At 46.1% G+C, this 21852-nt stretch overlaps 8 non-coding genes and 2 pseudogenes across 8 annotated transcripts; all 10 read right to left on the bottom strand.

Annotated features, from left to right (window-relative positions):
* Window positions 1-1251: 1251 nt before the first annotated feature.
* LOC130321520 (U2 spliceosomal RNA) lies at window positions 1252-1441 on the bottom strand. The gene has a single exon (XR_008867233.1). It is a non-coding gene; the product is annotated as a U2 spliceosomal RNA (small nuclear RNA).
* Window positions 1442-3529: 2088 nt separating this feature from the next.
* On the bottom strand, window positions 3530-3720 carry LOC130321519 (U2 spliceosomal RNA). Its single transcript, XR_008867232.1, has one exon. It is a non-coding gene; the product is annotated as a U2 spliceosomal RNA (small nuclear RNA).
* A 2091-nt stretch (window positions 3721-5811) lies between these two features.
* LOC130321518 (U2 spliceosomal RNA) lies at window positions 5812-6002 on the bottom strand. The gene has a single exon (XR_008867231.1). It is a non-coding gene; the product is annotated as a U2 spliceosomal RNA (small nuclear RNA).
* A 2096-nt stretch (window positions 6003-8098) lies between these two features.
* Window positions 8099-8289, bottom strand: LOC130321517 (U2 spliceosomal RNA). The gene has a single exon (XR_008867230.1). It is a non-coding gene; the product is annotated as a U2 spliceosomal RNA (small nuclear RNA).
* Window positions 8290-10382: 2093 nt separating this feature from the next.
* LOC130321514 (U2 spliceosomal RNA) lies at window positions 10383-10573 on the bottom strand. The gene has a single exon (XR_008867228.1). It is a non-coding gene; the product is annotated as a U2 spliceosomal RNA (small nuclear RNA).
* A 2081-nt stretch (window positions 10574-12654) lies between these two features.
* Window positions 12655-12862, bottom strand: LOC130321521 (U2 spliceosomal RNA; annotated as a pseudogene).
* A 655-nt stretch (window positions 12863-13517) lies between these two features.
* On the bottom strand, window positions 13518-13677 carry LOC130321522 (U2 spliceosomal RNA; annotated as a pseudogene).
* A 2087-nt stretch (window positions 13678-15764) lies between these two features.
* On the bottom strand, window positions 15765-15955 carry LOC130321513 (U2 spliceosomal RNA). The gene has a single exon (XR_008867227.1). It is a non-coding gene; the product is annotated as a U2 spliceosomal RNA (small nuclear RNA).
* Window positions 15956-18046: 2091 nt separating this feature from the next.
* LOC130321512 (U2 spliceosomal RNA) lies at window positions 18047-18237 on the bottom strand. The gene has a single exon (XR_008867226.1). It is a non-coding gene; the product is annotated as a U2 spliceosomal RNA (small nuclear RNA).
* Window positions 18238-20322: 2085 nt separating this feature from the next.
* LOC130321511 (U2 spliceosomal RNA) lies at window positions 20323-20513 on the bottom strand. Its single transcript, XR_008867225.1, has one exon. It is a non-coding gene; the product is annotated as a U2 spliceosomal RNA (small nuclear RNA).
* Window positions 20514-21852: the final 1339 nt, after the last annotated feature.

Here is a 21852-nt window from a genome sequence, read left to right as displayed (position 1 = left end):
GAGAATACGTTTATATATATGTGTGTGTGTGCGCGTATATATATATATATATATATATAATATATATATATATATATATTTCTCCGCCGAAATCACTTTTAAACCCATTTCCACCTTTTTTTCCCTTCTCTTCCTCTTACTTTTTTTTCACGTTTTTTTACGTTTTTCTCCTTTTCGCCTCTTTTCTGGGCGTATTATTCTTCTTTTTCTTCTTTTTTTTCGTCTAATGCATACCCCATCAGTGCAGCAATGCTTATTCAATACCGCCAGCAGATGGAGACACTGGGGGATAATTTTCTAAGGATTTATACTGATTTTTCCTGTCTGAATTTGTCGCACAGAAAGTTGCAGGCCAAATATGTGTGACATTTCTGCGACTTTAGCTTCTAGAGCATTTTTACAACATTATACATAGGTGCTGAATACATAAAAAGCGACTGTTCAGCGACAGACAAGTCGCATCGGCTGAAAGTAGGCCAGAATGTCAGTCCATGTTGGAGCAGGTTTAGATACAGTCTAAAGCATAGATCTCAAAGTCTGTGCACAGAATTTAGCAAGGGCCTCGCACCTTCTGATGCATCAGGTAGGTGCACTATAGCATAGCCTAACCCTCTGTACTTTGGTCTATATTGATGCGGGACATAGACAGCCAGCTGATGACCAATCCATTAGTGCAATGGATGGCTGGAAGCATTTGTCTTTGCCTTTGCAATACCACAGAAGCAATGCATGGTCAATGTACAGCAATGACACACCTGTGTGAACAGCCAGGAGACCCCCCCATGTTATGTTACATAGTTACATAGTTAGTACGGTCGAAAAAAGACATATGTCCATCAAGTTCAACCAGGGAATTAAGGGGTAGGGGTGTGGCGCGATATTGGGGAAGGGATGAGATTTTATATTTCTTCATAAGCATTAATCTTATTTTGTCAATTAGGAACATTCAGCACCCACCCGCTATCAAGGCAGCTGCCTATCATGTCATGCCCTACCTGCACAGGTGTGCTGGCTACTCAAATGATCCAATTAAGGAGGCCATTTAGTCAGCAGCAGCAGAAGTCCTGTGCCTGGACGCTCCAACAGCGGCCAGACACAAGCAGAAGCAGCAGAAGCAGCAGCAGCACCACCTTTTGTTTTTTGGCTGCAGCAGCAGCAGCAGCAGCAGCAAGGCCCACAGGGCTGGCTAGCTGGCTAGCCAGCAAGCAGGTAGCAATGAAAGTAGGAATCTTTCTTTTTAACCCTGTAAGGGGGTGGTGCACTGTACCCGAAGATACTGCCATATCGGGTCAATGCATAGGGCGACGGAAGCAAGCTTCGAAATCGGCCCCGTTCTCAAAAATCCATTTAATATATGGTCCCCAGATAGGGGACGTATCAGATATTAAACTGATAAGAACAGATACTACACTTGATCTTAGCCAAAAGGCCGAGAAGCGATAACCGTGAAAGGGGCGGGCCCAACAAGGTCCCCTTCATGGGCACTATCACTGCTTGCTGTCAGGGAGGCTGCCAGACAATTTTCCATGCACACTCTGGGCTGGGGGGCAGTCAACCACCAGTACACACAGCAGAACCTAAACCCATACCATTATTGCTAAGCAGCAAGACAGGGGCCCATTGCACTCCCACGGGGCCTTTTTAAATGCAATCCATAACCCGGATTTGCCAGGAACCCTTCTTACTCCTCCTACTTGCATGTGACACTGGGCTTAGGATCTGCATAGGAAACACACACACAAGCACACACCTACCTTTGTTGCCTGCAGATGCCTCCTTGGCTGTCCCCAAACGGTATCAAACCAACACCCACGGGAAGCTGTAAGCATAGAGGACATGCCTGCACCCCATTGGACTTACCTGTGTGGGTTAAATCCGGGTTATTTGACAACCTATGGCGGTGATGGTTCTGCTCAGGCAGAGCAGTGCTGATGCTCCTCATAAAGCTGTCGCTGCTGTGAAGGTTCTAGGTGACATCACAATCCCTATGGTTACATACACAACAAAGCTGGGTTGTTGTTGTTTACACTCTGCAAGGCCTGTGGAAGTGAGTGACATCATAGCACTGTAGTTCTGAGGGTTCTAGATGGATGCAACAATCTCCTGTTGCTTCTATGAAGGCCATAATAGACGACATCACCAAACAGCTCCATAGTCACATACACAGCAAAGGAGAGATGTTGTTTACACCTAGTGATGTCAGTGGTATTGAGTGACATCACAGCACAGTGCTAAGGCTCCTGGGCCTGGACACAGCAGCGGCTGCAATATCTCAACGGAGAATACGTTTATATATATGTGTGTGTGTGCGCGTATATATATATATATATATATATATATATATATATATATATATTTCTCCGCCGAAATCACTTTTAAACCCATTTCCACCTTTTTTTCCCTTCTCTTCCTCTTACTTTTTTTTCACGTTTTTTTACGTTTTTCTCCTTTTCGCCTCTTTTCTGGGCGTATTATTCTTCTTTTTCTTCTTTTTTTTCGTCTAATGCATACCCCATCAGTGCAGCAATGCTTATTCAATACCGCCAGCAGATGGAGACACTGGGGGATAATTTTCTAAGGATTTATACTGATTTTTCCTGTCTGAATTTGTCGCACAGAAAGTTGCAGGCCAAATATGTGTGACATTTCTGCGACTTTAGCTTCTAGAGCATTTTTACAACATTATACATAGGTGCTGAATACATAAAAAGCGACTGTTCAGCGACAGACAAGTCGCATCGGCTGAAAGTAGGCCAGAATGTCAGTCCATGTTGGAGCAGGTTTAGATACAGTCTAAAGCATAGATCTCAAAGTCTGTGCACAGAATTTAGCAAGGGCCTCGCACCTTCTGATGCATCAGGTAGGTGCACTATAGCATAGCCTAACCCTCTGTACTTTGGTCTATATTGATGCGGGACATAGACAGCCAGCTGATGACCAATCCATTAGTGCAATGGATGGCTGGAAGCATTTGTCTTTGCCTTTGCAATACCACAGAAGCAATGCATGGTCAATGTACAGCAATGACACACCTGTGTGAACAGCCAGGAGACCCCCCCCATGTTATGTTACATAGTTACATAGTTAGTACGGTCGAAAAAAGACATATGTCCATCAAGTTCAACCAGGGAATTAAGGGGTAGGGGTGTGGCGCGATATTGGGGAAGGGATGAGATTTTATATTTCTTCATAAGCATTAATCTTATTTTGTCAATTAGGAACATTCAGCACCCACCCGCTATCAAGGCAGCTGCCTATCATGTCATGCCCTACCTGCACAGGTGTGCTGGCTACTCAAATGATCCAATTAAGGAGGCCATTTAGTCAGCAGCAGCAGAAGTCCTGTGCCTGGACGCTCCAACAGCGGCCAGACACAAGCAGAAGCAGCAGAAGCAGCAGCAGCACCACCTTTTGTTTTTTGGCTGCAGCAGCAGCAGCAGCAGCAGCAAGGCCCACAGGGCTGGCTAGCTGGCTAGCCAGCAAGCAGGTAGCAATGAAAGTAGGAATCTTTCTTTTTAACCCTGTAAGGGGGTGGTGCACTGTACCCGAAGATACTGCCATATCGGGTCAATGCATAGGGCGACGGAAGCAAGCTTCGAAATCGGCCCCCGTTCTCAAAAATCCATTTAATATATGGTCCCCAGATAGGGGACGTATCAGATATTAAACTGATAAGAACAGATACTACACTTGATCTTAGCCAAAAGGCCGAGAAGCGATAACCGTGAAAGGGGCGGGCCCAACAAGGTCCCCTTCATGGGCACTATCACTGCTTGCTGTCAGGGAGGCTGCCAGACAATTTTCCATGCACACTCTGGGCTGGGGGGCAGTCAACCACCAGTACACACAGCAGAACCTAAACCCATACCATTATTGCTAAGCAGCAAGACAGGGGCCCATTGCACTCCCACGGGGCCTTTTTAAATGCAATCCATAACCCGGATTTGCCAGGAACCCTTCTTACTCCTCCTACTTGCATGTGACACTGGGCTTAGGATCTGCATAGGAAACACACACACAAGCACACACCTACCTTTGTTGCCTGCAGATGCCTCCTTGGCTGTCCCCAAACGGTATCAAACCAACACCCACGGGAAGCTGTAAGCATAGAGGACATGCCTGCACCCCATTGGACTTACCTGTGTGGGTTAAATCCGGGTTATTTGACAACCTATGGCGGTGATGGTTCTGCTCAGGCAGAGCAGTGCTGATGCTCCTCATAAAGCTGTCGCTGCTGTGAAGGTTCTAGGTGACATCACAATCCCTATGGTTACATACACAACAAAGCTGGGTTGTTGTTGTTTACACTCTGCAAGGCCTGTGGAAGTGAGTGACATCATAGCACTGTAGTTCTGAGGGTTCTAGATGGATGCAACAATCTCCTGTTGCTTCTATGAAGGCCATAATAGACGACATCACCAAACAGCTCCATAGTCACATACACAGCAAAGGAGAGATGTTGTTTACACCTAGTGATGTCAGTGGTATTGAGTGACATCACAGCACAGTGCTAAGGCTCCTGGGCCTGGACACAGCAGCGGCTGCAATATCTCAACGGAGAATACGTTTATATATATGTGTGTGTGTGCGCGTATATATATATATATATATATATATATATATATATATATATATATATTTCTCCGCCGAAATCACTTTTAAACCCATTTCCACCTTTTTTTCCCTTCTCTTCCTCTTACTTTTTTTTCACGTTTTTTTACGTTTTTCTCCTTTTCGCCTCTTTTCTGGGCGTATTATTCTTCTTTTTCTTCTTTTTTTTCGTCTAATGCATACCCCATCAGTGCAGCAATGCTTATTCAATACCGCCAGCAGATGGAGACACTGGGGGATAATTTTCTAAGGATTTATACTGATTTTTCCTGTCTGAATTTGTCGCACAGAAAGTTGCAGGCCAAATATGTGTGACATTTCTGCGACTTTAGCTTCTAGAGCATTTTTACAACATTATACATAGGTGCTGAATACATAAAAAGCGACTGTTCAGCGACAGACAAGTCGCATCGGCTGAAAGTAGGCCAGAATGTCAGTCCATGTTGGAGCAGGTTTAGATACAGTCTAAAGCATAGATCTCAAAGTCTGTGCACAGAATTTAGCAAGGGCCTCGCACCTTCTGATGCATCAGGTAGGTGCACTATAGCATAGCCTAACCCTCTGTACTTTGGTCTATATTGATGCGGGACATAGACAGCCAGCTGATGACCAATCCATTAGTGCAATGGATGGCTGGAAGCATTTGTCTTTGCCTTTGCAATACCACAGAAGCAATGCATGGTCAATGTACAGCAATGACACACCTGTGTGAACAGCCAGGAGACCCCCCCATGTTATGTTACATAGTTACATAGTTAGTACGGTCGAAAAAAGACATATGTCCATCAAGTTCAACCAGGGAATTAAGGGGTAGGGGTGTGGCGCGATATTGGGGAAGGGATGAGATTTTATATTTCTTCATAAGCATTAATCTTATTTTGTCAATTAGGAACATTCAGCACCCACCCGCTATCAAGGCAGCTGCCTATCATGTCATGCCCTACCTGCACAGGTGTGCTGGCTACTCAAATGATCCAATTAAGGAGGCCATTTAGTCAGCAGCAGCAGAAGTCCTGTGCCTGGACGCTCCAACAGCGGCCAGACACAAGCAGAAGCAGCAGAAGCAGCAGCAGCACCACCTTTTGTTTTTTGGCTGCAGCAGCAGCAGCAGCAGCAGCAAGGCCCACAGGGCTGGCTAGCTGGCTAGCCAGCAAGCAGGTAGCAATGAAAGTAGGAATCTTTCTTTTTAACCCTGTAAGGGGGTGGTGCACTGTACCCGAAGATACTGCCATATCGGGTCAATGCATAGGGCGACGGAAGCAAGCTTCGAAATCGGCCCCCGTTCTCAAAAATCCATTTAATATATGGTCCCCAGATAGGGGACGTATCAGATATTAAACTGATAAGAACAGATACTACACTTGATCTTAGCCAAAAGGCCGAGAAGCGATAACCGTGAAAGGGGCGGGCCCAACAAGGTCCCCTTCATGGGCACTATCACTGCTTGCTGTCAGGGAGGCTGCCAGACAATTTTCCATGCACACTCTGGGCTGGGGGGCAGTCAACCACCAGTACACACAGCAGAACCTAAACCCATACCATTATTGCTAAGCAGCAAGACAGGGGCCCATTGCACTCCCACGGGGCCTTTTTAAATGCAATCCATAACCCGGATTTGCCAGGAACCCTTCTTACTCCTCCTACTTGCATGTGACACTGGGCTTAGGATCTGCATAGGAAACACACACACAAGCACACACCTACCTTTGTTGCCTGCAGATGCCTCCTTGGCTGTCCCCAAACGGTATCAAACCAACACCCACGGGAAGCTGTAAGCATAGAGGACATGCCTGCACCCCATTGGACTTACCTGTGTGGGTTAAATCCGGGTTATTTGACAACCTATGGCGGTGATGGTTCTGCTCAGGCAGAGCAGTGCTGATGCTCCTCATAAAGCTGTCGCTGCTGTGAAGGTTCTAGGTGACATCACAATCCCTATGGTTACATACACAACAAAGCTGGGTTGTTGTTGTTTACACTCTGCAAGGCCTGTGGAAGTGAGTGACATCATAGCACTGTAGTTCTGAGGGTTCTAGATGGATGCAACAATCTCCTGTTGCTTCTATGAAGGCCATAATAGACGACATCACCAAACAGCTCCATAGTCACATACACAGCAAAGGAGAGATGTTGTTTACACCTAGTGATGTCAGTGGTATTGAGTGACATCACAGCACAGTGCTAAGGCTCCTGGGCCTGGACACAGCAGCGGCTGCAATATCTCAACGGAGAATACGTTTATATATATGTGTGTGTGTGCGCGTATATATATATATATATATATATATATATATATATATATATATATATATTTCTCCGCCGAAATCACTTTTAAACCCATTTCCACCTTTTTTTCCCTTCTCTTCCTCTTACTTTTTTTTCACGTTTTTTTACGTTTTTCTCCTTTTCGCCTCTTTTCTGGGCGTATTATTCTTCTTTTTCTTCTTTTTTTTCGTCTAATGCATACCCCATCAGTGCAGCAATGCTTATTCAATACCGCCAGCAGATGGAGACACTGGGGGATAATTTTCTAAGGATTTATACTGATTTTTCCTGTCTGAATTTGTCGCACAGAAAGTTGCAGGCCAAATATGTGTGACATTTCTGCGACTTTAGCTTCTAGAGCATTTTTACAACATTATACATAGGTGCTGAATACATAAAAAGCGACTGTTCAGCGACAGACAAGTCGCATCGGCTGAAAGTAGGCCAGAATGTCAGTCCATGTTGGAGCAGGTTTAGATACAGTCTAAAGCATAGATCTCAAAGTCTGTGCACAGAATTTAGCAAGGGCCTCGCACCTTCTGATGCATCAGGTAGGTGCACTATAGCATAGCCTAACCCTCTGTACTTTGGTCTATATTGATGCGGGACATAGACAGCCAGCTGATGACCAATCCATTAGTGCAATGGATGGCTGGAAGCATTTGTCTTTGCCTTTGCAATACCACAGAAGCAATGCATGGTCAATGTACAGCAATGACACACCTGTGTGAACAGCCAGGAGACCCCCCCATGTTATGTTACATAGTTACATAGTTAGTACGGTCGAAAAAAGACATATGTCCATCAAGTTCAACCAGGGAATTAAGGGGTAGGGGTGTGGCGCGATATTGGGGAAGGGATGAGATTTTATATTTCTTCATAAGCATTAATCTTATTTTGTCAATTAGGAACATTCAGCACCCACCCGCTATCAAGGCAGCTGCCTATCATGTCATGCCCTACCTGCACAGGTGTGCTGGCTACTCAAATGATCCAATTAAGGAGGCCATTTAGTCAGCAGCAGCAGAAGTCCTGTGCCTGGACGCTCCAACAGCGGCCAGACACAAGCAGAAGCAGCAGAAGCAGCAGCAGCACCACCTTTTGTTTTTTGGCTGCAGCAGCAGCAGCAGCAGCAGCAGCAAGGCCCACAGGGCTGGCTAGCTGGCTAGCCAGCAAGCAGGTAGCAATGAAAGTAGGAATCTTTCTTTTTAACCCTGTAAGGGGGTGGTGCACTGTACCCGAAGATACTGCCATATCGGGTCAATGCATAGGGCGACGGAAGCAAGCTTCGAAATCGGCCCCCGTTCTCAAAAATCCATTTAATATATGGTCCCCAGATAGGGGACGTATCAGATATTAAACTGATAAGAACAGATACTACACTTGATCTTAGCCAAAAGGCCGAGAAGCGATAACCGTGAAAGGGGCGGGCCCAACAAGGTCCCCTTCATGGGCACTATCACTGCTTGCTGTCAGGGAGGCTGCCAGACAATTTTCCATGCACACTCTGGGCTGGGGGGCAGTCAACCACCAGTACACACAGCAGAACCTAAACCCATACCATTATTGCTAAGCAGCAAGACAGGGGCCCATTGCACTCCCACGGGGCCTTTTTAAATGCAATCCATAACCCGGATTTGCCAGGAACCCTTCTTACTCCTCCTACTTGCATGTGACACTGGGCTTAGGATCTGCATAGGAAACACACACACAAGCACACACCTACCTTTGTTGCCTGCAGATGCCTCCTTGGCTGTCCCCAAACGGTATCAAACCAACACCCACGGGAAGCTGTAAGCATAGAGGACATGCCTGCACCCCATTGGACTTACCTGTGTGGGTTAAATCCGGGTTATTTGACAACCTATGGCGGTGATGGTTCTGCTCAGGCAGAGCAGTGCTGATGCTCCTCATAAAGCTGTCGCTGCTGTGAAGGTTCTAGGTGACATCACAATCCCTATGGTTACATACACAACAAAGCTGGGTTGTTGTTGTTTACACTCTGCAAGGCCTGTGGAAGTGAGTGACATCATAGCACTGTAGTTCTGAGGGTTCTAGATGGATGCAACAATCTCCTGTTGCTTCTATGAAGGCCATAATAGACGACATCACCAAACAGCTCCATAGTCACATACACAGCAAAGGAGAGATGTTGTTTACACCTAGTGATGTCAGTGGTATTGAGTGACATCACAGCACAGTGCTAAGGCTCCTGGGCCTGGACACAGCAGCGGCTGCAATATCTCAACGGAGAATACGTTTATATATATGTGTGTGTGTGCGCGTATATATATATATATATATATATATATATATATATATATATATATATATTTCTCCGCCGAAATCACTTTTAAACCCATTTCCACCTTTTTTTCCCTTCTCTTCCTCTTACTTTTTTTTCACGTTTTTTTACGTTTTTCTCCTTTTCGCCTCTTTTCTGGGCGTATTATTCTTCTTTTTCTTCTTTTTTTTCGTCTAATGCATACCCCATCAGTGCAGCAATGCTTATTCAATACCGCCAGCAGATGGAGACACTGGGGGATAATTTTCTAAGGATTTATACTGATTTTTCCTGTCTGAATTTGTCGCACAGAAAGTTGCAGGCCAAATATGTGTGACATTTCTGCGACTTTAGCTTCTAGAGCATTTTTACAACATTATACATAGGTGCTGAATACATAAAAAGCGACTGTTCAGCGACAGACAAGTCGCATCGGCTGAAAGTAGGCCAGAATGTCAGTCCATGTTGGAGCAGGTTTAGATACAGTCTAAAGCATAGATCTCAAAGTCTGTGCACAGAATTTAGCAAGGGCCTCGCACCTTCTGATGCATCAGGTAGGTGCACTATAGCATAGCCTAACCCTCTGTACTTTGGTCTATATTGATGCGGGACATAGACAGCCAGCTGATGACCAATCCATTAGTGCAATGGATGGCTGGAAGCATTTGTCTTTGCCTTTGCAATACCACAGAAGCAATGCATGGTCAATGTACAGCAATGACACACCTGTGTGAACAGCCAGGAGACCCCCCCATGTTATGTTACATAGTTACATAGTTAGTACGGTCGAAAAAAGACATATGTCCATCAAGTTCAACCAGGGAATTAAGGGGTAGGGGTGTGGCGCGATATTGGGGAAGGGATGAGATTTTATATTTCTTCATAAGCATTAATCTTATTTTGTCAATTAGGAACATTCAGCACCCACCCGCTATCAAGGCAGCTGCCTATCATGTCATGCCCTACCTGCACAGGTGTGCTGGCTACTCAAATGATCCAATTAAGGAGGCCATTTAGTCAGCAGCAGCAGAAGTCCTGTGCCTGGACGCTCCAACAGCGGCCAGACACAAGCAGAAGCAGCAGAAGCAGCAGCAGCACCACCTTTTGTTTTTTGGCTGCAGCAGCAGCAGCAGCAGCAGCAAGGCCCACAGGGCTGGCTAGCTGGCTAGCCAGCAAGCAGGTAGCAATGAAAGTAGGAATCTTTCTTTTTAACCCTGTAAGGGGGTGGTGCACTGTACCCGAAGATACTGCCATATCGGGTCAATGCATAGGGCGACGGAAGCAAGCTTCGAAATCGGCCCCCGTTCTCAAAAATCCATTTAATATATGGTCCCCAGATAGGGGACGTATCAGATATTAAACTGATAAGAACAGATACTACACTTGATCTTAGCCAAAAGGCCGAGAAGCGATAACCGTGAAAGGGGCGGGCCCAACAAGGTCCCCTTCATGGGCACTATCACTGCTTGCTGTCAGGGAGGCTGCCAGACAATTTTCCATGCACACTCTGGGCTGGGGGGCAGTCAACCACCAGTACACACAGCAGAACCTAAACCCATACCATTATTGCTAAGCAGCAAGACAGGGGCCCATTGCACTCCCACGGGGCCTTTTTAAATGCAATCCATAACCCGGATTTGCCAGGAACCCTTCTTACTCCTCCTACTTGCATGTGACACTGGGCTTAGGATCTGCATAGGAAACACACACACAAGCACACACCTACCTTTGTTGCCTGCAGATGCCTCCTTGGCTGTCCCCAAACGGTATCAAACCAACACCCACGGGAAGCTGTAAGCATAGAGGACATGCCTGCACCCCATTGGACTTACCTGTGTGGGTTAAATCCGGGTTATTTGACAACCTATGGCGGTGATGGTTCTGCTCAGGCAGAGCAGTGCTGATGCTCCTCATAAAGCTGTCGCTGCTGTGAAGGTTCTAGGTGACATCACAATCCCTATGGTTACATACACAACAAAGCTGGGTTGTTGTTGTTTACACTCTGCAAGGCCTGTGGAAGTGAGTGACATCATAGCACTGTAGTTCTGAGGGTTCTAGATGGATGCAACAATCTCCTGTTGCTTCTATGAAGGCCATAATAGACGACATCACCAAACAGCTCCATAGTCACATACACAGCAAAGGAGAGATGTTGTTTACACCTAGTGATGTCAGTGGTATTGAGTGACATCACAGCACAGTGCTAAGGCTCCTGGGCCTGGACACAGCAGCGGCTGCAATATCTCAACGGAGAATACGTTTATATATATGTGTGTGTGTGCGCGTATATATATATATATATATATATATATATATATATATTTCTCCGCCGAAATCACTTTTAAACCCATTTCCACCTTTTTTTCCCTTCTCTTCCTCTTACTTTTTTTTCACGTTTTTTTACGTTTTTCTCCTTTTCGCCTCTTTTCTGGGCGTATTATTCTTCTTTTTCTTCTTTTTTTTCGTCTAATGCATACCCCATCAGTGCAGCAATGCTTATTCAATACCGCCAGCAGATGGAGACACTGGGGGATAATTTTCTAAGGATTTATACTGATTTTTCCTGTCTGAATTTGTCGCACAGAAAGTTGCAGGCCAAATATGTGTGACATTTCTGCGACTTTAGCTTCTAGAGCATTTTTACAACATTATACATAGGTGCTGAATACATAAAAAGCGACTGTTCAGCGACAGACAAGTCGCATCGGCTGAAAGTAGGCCAGAATGTCAGTCCATGTTGGAGCAGGTTTAGATACAGTCTAAAGCATAGATCTCAAAGTCTGTGCACAGAATTTAGCAAGGGCCTCGCACCTTCTGATGCATCAGGTAGGTGCACTATAGCATAGCCTAACCCTCTGTACTTTGGTCTATATTGATGCGGGACATAGACAGCCAGCTGATGACCAATCCATTAGTGCAATGGATGGCTGGAAGCATTTGTCTTTGCCTTTGCAATACCACAGAAGCAATGCATGGTCAATGTACAGCAATGACACACCTGTGTGAACAGCCAGGAGACCCCCCCATGTTATGTTACATAGTTACATAGTTAGTACGGTCGAAAAAAGACATATGTCCATCAAGTTCAACCAGGGAATTAAGGGGTAGGGGTGTGGCGCGATATTGGGGAAGGGATGAGATTTTATATTTCTTCATAAGCATTAATCTTATTTTGTCAATTAGGAACATTCAGCACCCACCCGCTATCAAGGCAGCTGCCTATCATGTCATGCCCTACCTGCACAGGTGTGCTGGCTACTCAAATGATCCAATTAAGGAGGCCATTTAGTCAGCAGCAGCAGAAGTCCTGTGCCTGGACGCTCCAACAGCGGCCAGACACAAGCAGAAGCAGCAGAAGCAGCAGCAGCACCACCTTTTGTTTTTTGGCTGCAGCAGCAGCAGCAGCAGCAGCAAGGCCCACAGGGCTGGCTAGCTGGCTAGCCAGCAAGCAGGTAGCAATGAAAGTAGGAATCTTTCTTTTTAACCCTGTAAGGGGGTGGTGCACTGTACCCGAAGATACTGCCATATCGGGTCAATGCATAGGGCGACGGAAGCAAGCTTCGAAATCGGCCCACGTTCTCAAAAATCCATTTAATATATGGTCCCCAGATAGGGGACGTATCAGATATTAAACTGATAAGAACAGATTTTTTTTAAAGCCGAGGAACGTGCTTTCGATTCACCCAAAGTGCAAGAAAAAGTGCAAACGTGTTACACTAAAAAAACGTGCACAAAGGATGCGGTCTATCGCAAGCCCTTCTCCGATAGGAGAGAGGCCCCCCAACAAACCTTACCCTTCACCTCCGGACCAAAAGGTACCTGCGAGGTTCCAGGTTCGATGTCCCTTTTCGCCGAAGCTACTAGGGGACCACAAATGCTCCCGGCATCCCCCTTGGCGTTAGCCAAGGTATCTGCCCGCAGAGCCGATTACGGTAGGTACCCTGCCAAAGCAGGAGTACCCGGGGTGTTTGCAGGGAGGTGCGGAACCTAATGGCCACACACACCTCCCCTAGACCGCCAGGAGGGACCCCCAGAAGGGCTACCGCATCCTGACCAATCCTGTGAACACACAACACGCAAAAAGTGACACAGTGAGACAAAAAAGAAATAAATAAGTGAATGTGTGCAGATATACTGCCCGGACATCCGGCCGGATCTATAAAAATTTCTCTGATCCTAGCCAGAAGGCCGGGAATCAAGAGGTGAGTGCCACAAGGTGAAGAGATTATGGTGCCCGTGCTTCAACTCAGTGAGCCTATTCTCCCAGTGAGTTTCGGCACCTCGGGGTCACCACTCCCCGAGGCACAAAAGTACCTCGGCTCTAGACCCTCTCAGCCTCATGGCGAGACCCGGAGGGAACAGGTCACATCGGGGCAGCCGTCGAGCTGATTCCTCAGAACCAGCCCCGGAAAGCCCTGGTACACCTGCATCCTCCATGCAGCACCCATCCCCACCAGCATGAAAACTGATAAGAACAGATACTACACTTGATCTTAGCCAAAAGGCCGAGAAGCGATAACCGTGAAAGGGGCGGGCCCAACAAGGTCCCCTTCATGGGCACTATCACTGCTTGCTGTCAGGGAGGCTGCCAGACAATTTTCCATGCACACTCTGGGCTGGGGGGCAGTCAACCACCAGTACACACAGCAGAACCTAAACCCATACCATTATTGCTAAGCAGCAAGACAGGGGCCCATTGCACTCCCACGGGGCCTTTTTAAATGCAATCCATAACCCGGATTTGCCAGGAACCCTTCTTACTCCTCCTACTTGCATGTGACACTGGGCTTAGGATCTGCATAGGAAACACACACACAAGCACACACCTACCTTTGTTGCCTGCAGATGCCTCCTTGGCTGTCCCCAAACGGTATCAAACCAACACCCACGGGAAGCTGTAAGCATAGAGGACATGCCTGCACCCCATTGGACTACCTGTGTGGGTTAAATCCGGGTTATTTGACAACCTATGGCGGTGATGGTTCTGCTCAGGCAGAGCAGTGCTGATGCTCCTCATAAAGCTGTCGCTGCTGTGAAGGTTCTAGGTGACATCACAATCCCTATGGTTACATACACAACAAAGCTGGGTTGTTGTTGTTTACACTCTGCAAGGCCTGTGGAAGTGAGTGACATCATAGCACTGTAGTTCTGAGGGTTCTAGATGGATGCAACAATCTCCTGTTGCTTCTATGAAGGCCATAATAGACGACATCACCAAACAGCTCCATAGTCACATACACAGCAAAGGAGAGATGTTGTTTACACCTAGTGATGTCAGTGGTATTGAGTGACATCACAGCACAGTGCTAAGGCTCCTGGGCCTGGACACAGCAGCGGCTGCAATATCTCAACGGAGAATACGTTTATATATATGTGTGTGTGTGCGCGTATATATATATATATATATATATATATATATATATATATATATATTCTCCGCCGAAATCACTTTTAAACCCATTTCCACCTTTTTTTCCCTTCTCTTCCTCTTACTTTTTTTTCACGTTTTTTTACGTTTTTCTCCTTTTCGCCTCTTTTCTGGGCGTATTATTCTTCTTTTTCTTCTTTTTTTTCGTCTAATGCATACCCCATCAGTGCAGCAATGCTTATTCAATACCGCCAGCAGATGGAGACACTGGGGGATAATTTTCTAAGGATTTATACTGATTTTTCCTGTCTGAATTTGTCGCACAGAAAGTTGCAGGCCAAATATGTGTGACATTTCTGCGACTTTAGCTTCTAGAGCATTTTTACAACATTATACATAGGTGCTGAATACATAAAAAGCGACTGTTCAGCGACAGACAAGTCGCATCGGCTGAAAGTAGGCCAGAATGTCAGTCCATGTTGGAGCAGGTTTAGATACAGTCTAAAGCATAGATCTCAAAGTCTGTGCACAGAATTTAGCAAGGGCCTCGCACCTTCTGATGCATCAGGTAGGTGCACTATAGCATAGCCTAACCCTCTGTACTTTGGTCTATATTGATGCGGGACATAGACAGCCAGCTGATGACCAATCCATTAGTGCAATGGATGGCTGGAAGCATTTGTCTTTGCCTTTGCAATACCACAGAAGCAATGCATGGTCAATGTACAGCAATGACACACCTGTGTGAACAGCCAGGAGACCCCCCCATGTTATGTTACATAGTTACATAGTTAGTACGGTCGAAAAAAGACATATGTCCATCAAGTTCAACCAGGGAATTAAGGGGTAGGGGTGTGGCGCGATATTGGGGAAGGGATGAGATTTTATATTTCTTCATAAGCATTAATCTTATTTTGTCAATTAGGAACATTCAGCACCCACCCGCTATCAAGGCAGCTGCCTATCATGTCATGCCCTACCTGCACAGGTGTGCTGGCTACTCAAATGATCCAATTAAGGAGGCCATTTAGTCAGCAGCAGCAGAAGTCCTGTGCCTGGACGCTCCAACAGCGGCCAGACACAAGCAGAAGCAGCAGAAGCAGCAGCAGCACCACCTTTTGTTTTTTGGCTGCAGCAGCAGCAGCAGCAGCAGCAAGGCCCACAGGGCTGGCTAGCTGGCTAGCCAGCAAGCAGGTAGCAATGAAAGTAGGAATCTTTCTTTTTAACCCTGTAAGGGGGTGGTGCACTGTACCCGAAGATACTGCCATATCGGGTCAATGCATAGGGCGACGGAAGCAAGCTTCGAAATCGGCCCCCGTTCTCAAAAATCCATTTAATATATGGTCCCCAGATAGGGGACGTATCAGATATTAAACTGATAAGAACAGATACTACACTTGATCTTAGCCAAAAGGCCGAGAAGCGATAACCGTGAAAGGGGCGGGCCCAACAAGGTCCCCTTCATGGGCACTATCACTGCTTGCTGTCAGGGAGGCTGCCAGACAATTTTCCATGCACACTCTGGGCTGGGGGGCAGTCAACCACCAGTACACACAGCAGAACCTAAACCCATACCATTATTGCTAAGCAGCAAGACAGGGGCCCATTGCACTCCCACGGGGCCTTTTTAAATGCAATCCATAACCCGGATTTGCCAGGAACCCTTCTTACTCCTCCTACTTGCATGTGACACTGGGCTTAGGATCTGCATAGGAAACACACACACAAGCACACACCTACCTTTGTTGCCTGCAGATGCCTCCTTGGCTGTCCCCAAACGGTATCAAACCAACACCCACGGGAAGCTGTAAGCATAGAGGACATGCCTGCACCCCATTGGACTTACCTGTGTGGGTTAAATCCGGGTTATTTGACAACCTATGGCGGTGATGGTTCTGCTCAGGCAGAGCAGTGCTGATGCTCCTCATAAAGCTGTCGCTGCTGTGAAGGTTCTAGGTGACATCACAATCCCTATGGTTACATACACAACAAAGCTGGGTTGTTGTTGTTTACACTCTGCAAGGCCTGTGGAAGTGAGTGACATCATAGCACTGTAGTTCTGAGGGTTCTAGATGGATGCAACAATCTCCTGTTGCTTCTATGAAGGCCATAATAGACGACATCACCAAACAGCTCCATAGTCACATACACAGCAAAGGAGAGATGTTGTTTACACCTAGTGATGTCAGTGGTATTGAGTGACATCACAGCACAGTGCTAAGGCTCCTGGGCCTGGACACAGCAGCGGCTGCAATATCTCAACGGAGAATACGTTTATATATATGTGTGTGTGTGCGCGTATATATATATATATATATATATATATATATATATATATATATATATTTCTCCGCCGAAATCACTTTTAAACCCATTTCCACCTTTTTTTCCCTTCTCTTCCTCTTACTTTTTTTTCACGTTTTTTTACGTTTTTCTCCTTTTCGCCTCTTTTCTGGGCGTATTATTCTTCTTTTTCTTCTTTTTTTTCGTCTAATGCATACCCCATCAGTGCAGCAATGCTTATTCAATACCGCCAGCAGATGGAGACACTGGGGGATAATTTTCTAAGGATTTATACTGATTTTTCCTGTCTGAATTTGTCGCACAGAAAGTTGCAGGCCAAATATGTGTGACATTTCTGCGACTTTAGCTTCTAGAGCATTTTTACAACATTATACATAGGTGCTGAATACATAAAAAGCGACTGTTCAGCGACAGACAAGTCGCATCGGCTGAAAGTAGGCCAGAATGTCAGTCCATGTTGGAGCAGGTTTAGATACAGTCTAAAGCATAGATCTCAAAGTCTGTGCACAGAATTTAGCAAGGGCCTCGCACCTTCTGATGCATCAGGTAGGTGCACTATAGCATAGCCTAACCCTCTGTACTTTGGTCTATATTGATGCGGGACATAGACAGCCAGCTGATGACCAATCCATTAGTGCAATGGATGGCTGGAAGCATTTGTCTTTGCCTTTGCAATACCACAGAAGCAATGCATGGTCAATGTACAGCAATGACACACCTGTGTGAACAGCCAGGAGACCCCCCCATGTTATGTTACATAGTTACATAGTTAGTACGGTCGAAAAAAGACATATGTCCATCAAGTTCAACCAGGGAATTAAGGGGTAGGGGTGTGGCGCGATATTGGGGAAGGGATGAGATTTTATATTTCTTCATAAGCATTAATCTTATTTTGTCAATTAGGAACATTCAGCACCCACCCGCTATCAAGGCAGCTGCCTATCATGTCATGCCCTACCTGCACAGGTGTGCTGGCTACTCAAATGATCCAATTAAGGAGGCCATTTAGTCAGCAGCAGCAGAAGTCCTGTGCCTGGACGCTCCAACAGCGGCCAGACACAAGCAGAAGCAGCAGAAGCAGCAGCAGCACCACCTTTTGTTTTTTGGCTGCAGCAGCAGCAGCAGCAGCAGCAAGGCCCACAGGGCTGGCTAGCTGGCTAGCCAGCAAGCAGGTAGCAATGAAAGTAGGAATCTTTCTTGTTAACCCTGTAAGGGGGTGGTGCACTGTACCCGAAGATACTGCCATATCGGGTCAATGCATAGGGCGACGGAAGCAAGCTTCGAAATCGGCCCCCGTTCTCAAAAATCCATTTAATATATGGTCCCCAGATAGGGGACGTATCAGATATTAAACTGATAAGAACAGATACTACACTTGATCTTAGCCAAAAGGCCGAGAAGCGATAACCGTGAAAGGGGCGGGCCCAACAAGGTCCCCTTCATGGGCACTATCACTGCTTGCTGTCAGGGAGGCTGCCAGACAATTTTCCATGCACACTCTGGGCTGGGGGGCAGTCAACCACCAGTACACACAGCAGAACCTAAACCCATACCATTATTGCTAAGCAGCAAGACAGGGGCCCATTGCACTCCCACGGGGCCTTTTTAAATGCAATCCATAACCCGGATTTGCCAGGAACCCTTCTTACTCCTCCTACTTGCATGTGACACTGGGCTTAGGATCTGCATAGGAAACACACACACAAGCACACACCTACCTTTGTTGCCTGCAGATGCCTCCTTGGCTGTCCCCAAACGGTATCAAACCAACACCCACGGGAAGCTGTAAGCATAGAGGACATGCCTGCACCCCATTGGACTTACCTGTGTGGGTTAAATCCGGGTTATTTGACAACCTATGGCGGTGATGGTTCTGCTCAGGCAGAGCAGTGCTGATGCTCCTCATAAAGCTGTCGCTGCTGTGAAGGTTCTAGGTGACATCACAATCCCTATGGTTACATACACAACAAAGCTGGGTTGTTGTTGTTTACACTCTGCAAGGCCTGTGGAAGTGAGTGACATCATAGCACTGTAGTTCTGAGGGTTCTAGATGGATGCAACAATCTCCTGTTGCTTCTATGAAGGCCATAATAGACGACATCACCAAACAGCTCCATAGTCACATACACAGCAAAGGAGAGATGTTGTTTACACCTAGTGATGTCAGTGGTATTGAGTGACATCACAGCACAGTGCTAAGGCTCCTGGGCCTGGACACAGCAGCGGCTGCAATATCTCAACGGAGAATACGTTTATATATATGTGTGTGTGTGCGCGTATATATATATATATATATATATATATATATATATATATATTTCTCCGCCGAAATCACTTTTAAACCCATTTCCACCTTTTTTTCCCTTCTCTTCCTCTTACTTTTTTTTCACGTTTTTTTACGTTTTTCTCCTTTTCGCCTCTTTTCTGGACGTATTATTCTTCTTTTTCTTCTTTTTTTTCGTCTAATGCATACCCCATCAGTGCAGCAATGCTTATTCAATACCGCCAGCAGATGGAGACACTGGGGGATAATTTTCTAAGGATTTATACTGATTTTTCCTGTCTGAATTTGTCGCACAGAAAGTTGCAGGCCAAATATGTGTGACATTTCTGCGACTTTAGCTTCTAGAGCATTTTTACAACATTATACATAGGTGCTGAATACATAAAAAGCGACTGTTCAGCGACAGACAAGTCGCATCGGCTGAAAGTAGGCCAGAATGTCAGTCCATGTTGGAGCAGGTTTAGATACAGTCTAAAGCATAGATCTCAAAGTCTGTGCACAGAATTTAGCAAGGGCCTCGCACCTTCTGATGCATCAGGTAGGTGCACTATAGCATAGCCTAACCCTCTGTACTTTGGTCTATATTGATGCGGGACATAGACAGCCAGCTGATGACCAATCCATTAGTGCAATGGATGGCTGGAAGCATTTGTCTTTGCCTTTGCAATACCACAGAAGCAATGCATGGTCAATGTACAGCAATGACACACCTGTGTGAACAGCCAGGAGACCCCCCCATGTTATGTTACATAGTTACATAGTTAGTACGGTCGAAAAAAGACATATGTCCATCAAGTTCAACCAGGGAATTAAGGGGTAGGGGTGTGGCGCGATATTGGGGAAGGGATGAGATTTTATATTTCTTCATAAGCATTAATCTTATTTTGTCAATTAGGAACATTCAGCACCCACCCGCTATCAAGGCAGCTGCCTATCATGTCATGCCCTACCTGCACAGGTGTGCTGGCTACTCAAATGATCCAATTAAGGAGGCCATTTAGTCAGCAGCAGCAGAAGTCCTGTGCCTGGACGCTCCAACAGCGGCCAGACACAAGCAGAAGCAGCAGAAGCAGCAGCAGCACCACCTTTTGTTTTTTGGCTGCAGCAGCAGCAGCAGCAGCAGCAAGGCCCACAGGGCTGGCTAGCTGGCTAGCCAGCAAGCAGGTAGCAATGAAAGTAGGAATCTTTCTTTTTAACCCTGTAAGGGGGTGGTGCACTGTACCCGAAGATACTGCCATATCGGGTCAATGCATAGGGCGACGGAAGCAAGCTTCGAAATCGGCCCCCGTTCTCAAAAATCCATTTAATATATGGTCCCCAGATAGGGGACGTATCAGATATTAAACTGATAAGAACAGATACTACACTTGATCTTAGCCAAAAGGCCGAGAAGCGATAACCGTGAAAGGGGCGGGCCCAACAAGGTCCCCTTCATGGGCACTATCACTGCTTGCTGTCAGGGAGGCTGCCAGACAATTTTCCATGCACACTCTGGGCTGGGGGGCAGTCAACCACCAGTACACACAGCAGAACCTAAACCCATACCATTATTGCTAAGCAGCAAGACAGGGGCCCATTGCACTCCCACGGGGCCTTTTTAAATGCAATCCATAACCCGGATTTGCCAGGAACCCTTCTTACTCCTCCTACTTGCATGTGACACTGGGCTTAGGATCTGCATAGGAAACACACACACAAGCACACACCTACCTTTGTTGCCTGCAGATGCCTCCTTGGCTGTCCCCAAACGGTATCAAACCAACACCCACGGGAAGCTGTAAGCATAGAGGACATGCCTGCACCCCATTGGACTTACCTGTGTGGGTTAAATCCGGGTTATTTGACAACCTATGGCGGTGATGGTTCTGCTCAGGCAGAGCAGTGCTGATGCTCCTCATAAAGCTGTCGCTGCTGTGAAGGTTCTAGGTGACATCACAATCCCTATGGTTACATACACAACAAAGCTGGGTTGTTGTTGTTTACACTCTGCAAGGCCTGTGGAAGTGAGTGACATCATAGCACTGTAGTTCTGAGGGTTCTAGATGGATGCAACAATCTCCTGTTGCTTCTATGAAGGCCATAATAGACGACATCACCAAACAGCTCCATAGTCACATACACAGCAAAGGAGAGATGTTGTTTACACCTAGTGATGTCAGTGGTATTGAGTGACATCACAGCACAGTGCTAAGGCTCCTGGGCCTGGACACAGCAGCGGCTGCAATATCTCAACGGAGAATACGTTTATATATATGTGTGTGTGTGCGCGTATATATATATATATATATATATATATATATATATATATATATATTTCTCCGCCGAAATCACTTTTAAACCCATTTCCACCTTTTTTTCCCTTCTCTTCCTCTTACTTTTTTTTCACGTTTTTTTACGTTTTTCTCCTTTTCGCCTCTTTTCTGGGCGTATTATTCTTCTTTTTCTTCTTTTTTTTCGTCTAATGCATACCCCATCAGTGCAGCAATGCTTATTCAATACCGCCAGCAGATGGAGACACTGGGGGATAATTTTCTAAGGATTTATACTGATTTTTCCTGTCTGAATTTGTCGCACAGAAAGTTGCAGGCCAAATATGTGTGACATTTCTGCGACTTTAGCTTCTAGAGCATTTTTACAACATTATACATAGGTGCTGAATACATAAAAAGCGACTGTTCAGCGACAGACAAGTCGCATCGGCTGAAAGTAGGCCAGAATGTCAGTCCATGTTGGAGC

This window comes from Hyla sarda, unplaced genomic scaffold (genome assembly GCF_029499605.1).
Source record: "Hyla sarda isolate aHylSar1 unplaced genomic scaffold, aHylSar1.hap1 scaffold_2274, whole genome shotgun sequence".
NCBI lineage: Eukaryota > Metazoa > Chordata > Amphibia > Anura > Hylidae > Hyla > Hyla sarda.
The sequence above is the reverse complement of the archived record's forward strand: the minus strand, read 5'-3'. Positions and strand labels throughout refer to the sequence as shown.